We start from the raw sequence: 10,220 nt of genomic DNA, 5'->3' as shown, positions 1-10,220 counted from the left end.
GTATAAGTTAAAATCTTTAAATAACAAGTAATTCCCTTAAGACAATTAAATATATATATGTATATAAATATTAAACTTTCTAATATTTAATGAATTACCAAGAATTTTTTTCAAAACTGAGTAACAGTCATCAATTTTTAAGACTAACACTTAGCTAAAAAGCGTTTGACAAAATATTTTTTTTTAGAACATCTGACAGTATTATTTATATATGGGGCCAGAAGATGGCAATATTGAGCTATAACAGCAAAAAACTAATGGAGGATGTCAGTCGAGTGTAACACGGCAACAATGTTACCACCCGATATGCTTGAAAGGCTCCGGCTGACTGAGGTAAATTTCCGCGTCAGCGAAAATGGGCGGGAATGAAGGGGGGCGGCCCACAAGATGGCGACTGAGCGGCCGAAAGGGAAACAGGAAAAGAGAGAGGAGACCAAACAAAAGTAGGATGAAAAGGTAAGGCCAGGGAACAAAAGACTAAGTTAGATAGGAAACGAGCAAGCAGTGTAAACCAAGGCAGGGGAATAAAAACAACACAAAAGTGAATAAAACAAATAAATGTGAAAAAACGGAAAATAATAAACACACAAAAACGGACAAAAAATAAAATAAATTACTGTATAAGCTGAAAAAATAATAAAGGCTACAAATTAGAAATAAAGAATTATAAATATGCAACAAACAATGACCATGAATTTATTTTAAAACTGCACAACTTATCTGAATTTGAGCAGCAAAAGAAAGAGGAAGAGTGTTAGCTGTGTACTCAGTTTATAGGCTATTCTCTGTGCTGATTGGCTGTTTTTTCTCTTACTATAATAAGCTCTGTTAGCTTCTTATATTATGTATTATGTTATATTTATCTTATCAATGTTATTGTTCTTTAAAAGGCTGCATTGAGTAGTAAAGAAAGAGTAATGCAAAAATAGGAGTCTCTGGTCTTGTAATAAAATTCTGAACACAGCTACATCACCAGTTATAAAAGGGTGTTCACACTTATGCAACCATATTATTTTAGTTTTTTATTTTTATTTCCCTTTTCCTAAAAGATTTCAGTTTATTTTTCAATTGAGTTGTACAGTTTATAGGTCACATTAAAGGTGGAAAAAGTTCTGAAATGATTTATCTTTGTCTCATTTGTTTACATCACAGAAACCTGACATTTTAACAGGGGTGTGTAGACTTTTTATATCCACTGTATATTGTCCTTCTAAGATTTTTTTGCTATTTATGAGCTTAAAGAACCTTTTAGGGTTAGACTTAGAATACTTTGCAATTACTCATTTTTTCATTTTCAATTTTGGCTAATTAGATTGCTCTTTTGCATGCTTTGTTAAATGTCATATATTTGGACTGATTAGTCTGTACTCTTTTCTTTGAATAATTTAAATGCAATACTTTTTTCAAAATTTCTCATAACAAATTTGTATTGAATTGAATTATTTTACTTTTATAACTATGTGGTATGTGTTAATGTGTATAATTATTTAACAAAGTTTTAAATGTTCTCCATTTATTGTCTGTGTTTTTTTTATTATAAATGAATTGTCCCACTTTATGCTATTTAATGATTTTGTTTAATTTTGCTTTCTTAAGATTAAAAGTCTTGATTGAACCCTTGTAACACTGCTTATAGAAAGTTATCTATCCTCAAGATCATTATACAGAGCAGCAAGTATATTATTACTATTGCTTACTATTCGGTTACATGTGGGGTCCCAGAAAAACTTTGCAGTAGAGCCCTCTGTTGAATAGATCCACTAATGAATATAATATATATATTTACACAACATAGGAGAATCATATAACAAAATGGACATTACAATAATATTTTGTTACGTCAAAAAGACGCTAGTGGAGAAGTGTCCCTTCAACAATAGAATAATGGGAGTTAAATATACTTAATGAATTTGTTTTGGGGAAGATCAAAAACCGTGTTAATAGAGCAACAATGTATCAAAGTATTAAAGATGGAGGTTAGGGTAACCCAAGATAGAATTGTACTATAAATCTACTTGCCTGCAAAGAATATTTGACTGTCATTGAAATGGGGCCTCGAAATCTTGGGTCTCTATTGACTCCTATATACTTAGGTCCCCCTCTCCCAGGGTTTTGTGTTGGATCCCAAGAGCAAATTGACCTCTTTGGATAAACTACTTTACACTTTATCACAATGTATGTATTCTATGGGACAGTCTTTTGCAACAAGCCCAGAAAATCTCAATGTTGAGGTCTCCCCTATCCCCTATAAAAGGAAATGTGGAGCTGTTGGGAGGATTTGAAATGGTATAAGAATATAGCATTGCTTTTTGAAACAGGTATACTGTTTTCAATCAGTGTTGGCACATTTGTTTTTAATTGTATGTTATTATATGCATATATATTGTGGTGATTAAGGCGATAGATCAGACGTCTATGAGTATGACTCTGCTGAGCTGAAATGCGTCAGCCCTGATCTATTACCACTGTTTTTTCCATTTTGAGATTATTCATCTTGCTGCTTTTATGAGAAGATAATAAAGTTTCTGTTTTTATTGGAACTATGGCTGGATCCTTTTTACTTTACCTATGATTTGAAATGGTTGCTCACAGCTAAAGTGTTGGCAGCTCGTATATACTGTTTCTCTCACTAATCTACTTTTTAACAGGAAACTCCAAAATAGGCTGGACTTACAAGGAATACTAGGAGGAAATTTTACTAAGTGGCTGAAATACTGCCAGTTACAACATTTTTTAACTACTGTACCATAATTTATTAACCAGGTCTCTTACCCCCTTTTAGCAGATGTTTCTCCTGGAAACTCTGAGCTCTTCCTTTATATACAGATAAATGGCTTACAGAATTGGGAAAAGACCTTGGTGACTCAGATTGGAAACGGATCACTCATCAAGCTCAAAAAGCATCCACTGCAGTTAGGTTTCTGAAGAGGCTGTGGCCGTGTTGGATTAGCCCACGGGGGTACCGGGAGATTTCCTGGTGGGCAGGTAGGATGCTGGCACTGCCAGGCCATATCCCTTGTGCAGAGGGAGCCTCCAGCAAGGTCAAGGAGCGAGCATTGTGCGCCACTCCTGACAGCCACAAGGTAATGGGTCAGGTCGGGGGAGCTGTGCCTGGGCGGCTGAGCCGGTCTTAAAAAATGTGGCCTTAAAAAATGTGGCAGGTCTGGAACCATGATACATATCTGGTGGCATGGCGCCAACATATAGCACCTTTGGGCTCAGTTGGAAGGGTTTATTGATATTCTGTTAGCACCGGGCATAGAAATTCAACTGTATCTTACATTATGGTTTTATTAAACCTGCCACCGATATGCCTGTGCAAACTTTGTCTCCAAATCATAGAACTCTCCTTGAACTAGCAAGATCAATGATTGCACGTCATTGGAAATGACAGATAGTTCCTGCTAGCCTTAGAAGAAAATGATTATTATAGGCTTAAAAGGACAGTCAACACCAGGATTTTCGTTGTTTAAAAAGCTAGATAATCCCTTTATTACCCATTCCCCAGTCAGTTTTGCATAACAAACACAGTTATAATAATACACATTTTACCTCTATAATTACCTTGTATCTAAGCATCTGCAGACTGCCCCCTTATTTCAGTTCATTTGACAGACTTGCATTTTAGCCAATCAGTGCTTACTCCTCGGTAAATTAATGTGCATGAGCTCAATGTTATCTATGTGAAACACATGAACTAATGCAGGATTTACTGTTAATCCAATGAGGGAACATGGTGTAGAAATTGTAGGGACGCTAAGAGAGGTTGAATTGAAGAAGAATCATATTAAACAGTTCTTTCTGAGCTGACTCCCCCCCCCCACACACACCTTTTTTTCTGCCTGCAGCATTTATAAATAATATTGGTCTTTGCCATATGGAATGAGCCTTAGCCTTCAACTCCTACGAACTCAAATTGATAGACCAATTCTATCTCATATTATAGATGTACGGTATAGTTGTTTACTTTTACTTCCTCGTTACTAGTGTTCCGCTCTACTTATGTTGTTCAGATTGTTTATGGAGTACTTTGTAAGATTTTGGAAAGTAGATATGCTGCTGTCCTGAATATCCATTGTACTCTTTGATTTCTTATCAATAAATGCATTAAAAAAAAGAATGGCCCCTAAGGTTAAATTATGTGCAATATATATGCTAGACTTATTTTTTTTTCTAATATCTTTTAATGAGAGTGATGTCAGGATTGGTCATCTGCTGGCTGGATGAGAAAGGTTTTCAGGTGCTATTTTGCTTTTAGACTAAGGGGTCTATTTATCAAGCTGAGTCAGACAGGGGCGCACATACGCACCCCTGTCTGCCGCAGCTCGCCTCTGGCAGGCTGAATTCCGCTGCTGGAATTCAGCATTGCACACAAGCGCTATTTTGTGGACGAGACTGGGGAGATTGAAATTCGCCACCTAAGAGGTGGTGAAAGGGTAGGGAAGCAGCGGTCTGATAACTGTTGCTTGTTAAATATGGAGTGTAGGTTCTCTTGTGAGAACCTGCAGTCGTAGGCAGGCGAAGCCTCATGAAGGGGTTGATAAATTGACTGCTAAGTATGATTGGGCAGCTCAAGATAAGTGTTTAATGTATGAGAGGAATGGTTTAGCAGTGAAACAATTTTACCTCAGTTGAACTGAGTGCTTGGGCATTTTATATTTAGAAAATGGACAGAGATGAGGCAGCATTGTGAAGTGCCTTACTGATGAATGCAAGTAACATTATGTGCCAATATATACCCTAAAGTGAGAAATCTCTCCCCATGTAGGAAATGAACATCACTAAGGGCCAGACTACAAGTGGAGCGGTATTTACCACTTCCACTATAGTGCTAATTGCGCTAGAAGTAAATTTTTAACACACGTTGGATTGTGCTGGTATCATGAGTTGAAACTAAAAAGTTATCGTGCTCCCGCTAACCCGACGCGCACAAACAGGTTACTTCTAGTGCAGTTAGACTGTCATTCAAAAGATAATTTCTTCCCCCATAGAAATCAATGGGGAAAAAAAGTATAAAAAAAACCTAACACCCAACTTGCGCGATAACCCCAACTCGTATTCTCATATGCGCTAAACCCATTCCAATGTTCTGCACATAGCAGAATATGTTCTATTTATTTAAAAATACATATTTCTATATATCTTCTGGTATTTTGGTATAATATAAATATATATATATATATATATATATATATATATATAGTAAAACAGCAATGAATCCCACGGACGGGCTCCGTGTTGCAGCCAGGATCCAAATGAAGCAGGCACACAGGATTTTTCATAAACACTCTGGTTTATTGGCAGTATTTTAACCAAACGTTTCGGCTCAAACACGAGCCTTTGTCAATGGTGTACAAAACCAAATGTGAAGAACTGGACAAACCCACACCTTAAATACCCACACAGCCCAAGTGACAGACCAATCAGTATATGCATCCGTTACACACCCACTCGCACAAGGCAAAAAATTTTTGCCGGGTTCACCATAGGCGCGGCGTGACTTCATCACGCTACCTCCGTCCCAGGTGAATCCATAGTGGCCATACGTGACCATAGCAACCAAACATAAACAATTGTGTTGTGCAGATGCGCAATCGGATGTACCTCTGACAGGTAACAAACTAAATGTCGATCAGTGAGTGATCAGATCAACCCCACATAGAAATATAATAGCAAAAAAGGTATCTAACTATTTGTAATGCAGAACAAACCTTGTATATAACTTTTGGAAAATAAAAACGCTACGAAAACCCATAGTTTAATAACTAATAACACAGCCCTCTATACCCGCAGTATCAAGGCGTGTGGGAAGTAGCTAGGGGGGGGCGGTTAAGCCCCCCAATATGTTTAAATTGGTACAAGATGCATCACGTCTAAGGAGTAGGTAGAAACTAAGTACTGGATGACTCCCAGTTGTTTACAACTCATTTGTGTTTGTACCAACAGCCAAAGTCTATGTTGACATTCAGTCCCCAAGGGGCAACGGTGTCCAAAGTGAAGATCCAGCGGGATTCCATTCTTAATAGGGCTAATCCTCTATCTCCACCACGTCTGTTGTGAGGCACATGATCAATCAGCATCACCCGTAACGAGGAGACAGAATGTCCGGCAGTTGCAAAATGTCGTGCAACTGGTTGCTCTGATCGTCCCTTATCAATCGCCTGACGGATTGCCGTTTTGTGGTTTGCCAAGCGTTCTTTGAAAGGTGTCACCGTTTTGCCTATGTAGAATTTAGAACATGGGCAAATAATGGTGTAAACCACATATTCCGAGGTGCAAGAGAGTCTATGCTTTATTTTATACCTCTTGTTGTTGTGGGGATGTTGGAAGGATGTTCCATCGATAAGATTGTTGCAAGTGACACAATTGCCACACTTGTACGATCCTGGTTTCCCTCTCGTTAGCCATGTCTGTTTCTCATAACAGTGTGTAGGGTCACTGAGTACCAGTAGATCTCTAAGGTTGCTTGCTCATTTGTATACCACCCGGGGTACCGGAGCATCCTCAAAGGGTAGGCTAGTGTCCTTGGAGAGCATCATCCAGTGTTTCTTAATCACATTCTGGAGCATCCCAGATCCCGGAGTGTAAGTGGTTATGAAGTTCATCCGCTTGGGCTGTTAAGTCGTTATCCGTTTTGAGATTGTGCAGTTCTGGGTGAGTTTGCTTGCTTCACTTCTTTGTTGGTGTATTAGGGTCGGTGGATATCCTCTCCCCAGAAATTTTTGGGACATTTCTTCAAGTTGTCTCTCTTTTCTGGAGTCATCCTTGTTGTTCCGGACGACCCGCAGGAGTTGGGAGGAACTGACACCATCTTTCTGAAATCTAGGATGGAAACTCTGATAGTGAAGAATAGAGTTTTTATCTGTGGGTTTTTTAAACAAAGTGGTATGTAGTTTATCACCATTGGGTGTTTCTACCCTGAAGATTTCCAGGTCCAGAAAGTGAATCTGGTTATTGTTATGTTCCATTTTGAATCTGATGGTCGAATCAAGGTCATTCAACCCTTCAACCCATTCAATAAGATTTTCAGGGGTGCCACCCCAAATCAAAAAGACATTGTCTATGTATCTACGATACATTCTGATGGGGTTCTGTCTGGAGAAAATATTGTATTTTTCATACATAGCCATATAGATGTTGGCATACGATGGGGCCATGTTCGACCCCATCGCAGTGCGCATAATTTGTAAGAAGTACTCATTCTCAAATCGAAAGTAATTTTTCTCCAGGCAGAGCTCCATCAGATGCAACAGGAATTCTACAGGCGGACCAGTATATAGTGGATTGTCAATCAGGATTTGTCTCACCATATCTATACCATGACCATGGGGTATCACTGTGTATAAACTCACTACATCCATGGTAACTAGAATGTCAGTAGGAGCTAAGCTGTCAAAGTCCCTCAGTAATTTAATGAGTTCAGAGGAGTCTTTAAGGTGGGACTGAGTATTTTGTACCACCAGTTGTAGGTAAAAATCAATAAATTCTGCTAGAGGCTGCATGAGTGATCCCCTGGCAGATACAATAGGTCTGCCAGGGAGATCTTCAAGTGACTTATGGATCTTGGGCAGTAAATATAGTATTGGGCAGATTGGATAATCAACTGACAGAAACCCCAATACATCATCATCAATTACCCCAGCTTGGTATGCCATACCCAGGAATTCATCAATCTCTCTTTTAAAAGGTTTAGTCGGATTGGACTGTAATTGGCGATAAGTGTTTGGATCATGGAGTTGTTTATAAGCCTCACCTCTATATTGTACATAATCAAGTATTACCGTGGCCCCACCATTGTCCGCTGGCCTTATGACTATGTCTCTATCAGTAGACAAAGACTTAATTGCCCGTCTTTCAGCACTTGTAAGATTATCTCTTGGCAGGGGCATATCCTTGTATAGTTCAGTAAGGGTGGTTGTACAAATATGATGGAATGTTTTTATCGAAGAGTGTGTGTTAATCGGTTCAAAGGTGCTGCTTGCTTTAAATTGTTTTGGAGTCTGATCCCCTTTATCTTTAAAAAAATCTTTAAGCTTCAACTGCCTTTGAAACCTTCCCATATCAACCATCAGGTCAAACAATATACATATGATTATATATAGGTATAGATAGATAGATATACAGTTATATATAGGAATATCTCTTTAAAAAATACATAGAACATATTCTGCCAGGTGCAGAACATTGGAATGTGACATATTTACAGTAAATACAGAGTATTTCTATATATCTTATGGTATTTTGGTATAATATATATTTATAACTATATATATATATATATATATATATATATATATATATACATACATGATTATATATAGGTATAGATATACATAGAATATACATATATACATAGAACATATTTTGCCAGGTGCAGAACATTGGAATGTGAAATATTTATAGTAAATACATAGTATAACACTTTATTAAAAAATGAATATTGCATAAATAATATATGTCTGTAAATACATATATACACATATAAATACATAAATTATGTATACATGTATCTATTTATATATATATATATATATATATATATATATATATATATACTGTATATATATATATATATATATATATATATATATACTGTATATACATACATACATATACATCTTTAAACATCTATATCTGTATGTATCTCTATGTCAGAACCCTTTGCCTGCCTGTTTTTTTTCTAACACCTGAGATCTCATATTTTTGAGCCCTTATAACTTTTTTGCGCAATATTTTATTTTTGTATAATTTTTATTAGACAGTGTTATTATGAGTGTAAGTGTACTGTGTAATGTATTTTTTATGTTTTGTGTAACTTTTTAATTTTGCGAAACAGTTAAAGTGAATGTCAATTTTGATGCTAAAGTGCCCGGTTTTTAAAAATTTGATTAAAAACAGGGGCACTTTAATTAATCAAAATTTACATTTCACTCCTGTTGTGAAAAAAAACTTACCTTTTAAACTTGACAGCCGCTCCAGCTTCCTCCACCCGTCGCAAAGCCTCGTCCCGGGTCTAAAATGAGGAATCCAGCTTCCTCCAATCACAGCGTTGAATCAGACACTGATTCCTCTGGTGGGGAGCAGTGATTGGAGGATGACCTATCCATCATTTCTGACGTCAGAAACGGCTTGCAACGACCGGAGGAAGCTGGAGCTGCTGTCAAGATTAAAAGGTAAGTTTTTTTTCACAACAGGAGTGAAATGTAAATTTTGATGAATTAAAGTGCCCCTGTTTTTAATAAAAAATTTAAAAACCGGGAACTTTAGCATCAAAATTGACATTCACTTTAACCACAGCGCTGAGATCATGGTAATGATTCTAGAGTAAATCGCAATTGCGCTCAACTTGTAATATGAGTGCAATTTAATCGTAAATACACGCGTGAAAACGTTTGCACACCACTTGTAATCCAGCCCTAAATAAGGTACATTCTGGAGTAAAATTAGGTGAAAGCATTTCTCATCTCAGTAGATCTGTTTTAAATACTACGTGTGCTGGTCTCACATTTATTCTGCTCAGCTGTTCTGTACTCAACAAAATGATGTCTTCCTTATCAGTATAAAATGTACTGTTATGTTTATTATATTTCTAATAAATTAAGTTATTAATAGCGGACCTGAAGGGCACCTTAATGATGAAGCAAAGCAAAATACTAGGTGCAGAATACAATAATACAAATGAATATTAATTACATAGAAACTGTATATCTGCATTCACTCTTGATTTTCTTTAGCTATTTGCATAGTTAAAGAGACATTGTACACTAGATTTTTCTTTGCATAAATGTTTTGTAGATGATACATTTATTTGGCCCATCTGGGGTGTTTTTGTACAAATGTATAGTTTTGCTATTTTTAAATAACATTGTGCTGATTTTCAGACTCCTAACCAAGCCCCAAAGATTTAGATGTATACTGATGTATACAGACTTACGATTGCTTCTGTTTGTATAAGGGGTCTTTTTATATGCAGAGGAGGGGGGAGGTCTGCTCTCTGCCCCTCTCAGTGGGTGTCCAAGCCCAATCTCATCAACAGTGCTAAATTAGCATCTTAAATTAGGACATTAATGGTTCAAATAGAGAATACAATTTTAAACAACATTCCAATTTACGTCTATTAACTAATTTGCTTTATTCTTTAGATATCCTTTGTTGAAGAAATAGCAATGCACATGTGTGAGCCAATCACACGAGTCATCTATGTGCAGCCACCAATCAGC

The sequence above is a fragment of the Bombina bombina genome, chromosome 3 (assembly GCF_027579735.1).
Source record: "Bombina bombina isolate aBomBom1 chromosome 3, aBomBom1.pri, whole genome shotgun sequence".
NCBI classification, from domain to species: Eukaryota; Metazoa; Chordata; class Amphibia; order Anura; family Bombinatoridae; genus Bombina; species Bombina bombina.
This window is presented reverse-complemented; position numbering follows the sequence as displayed.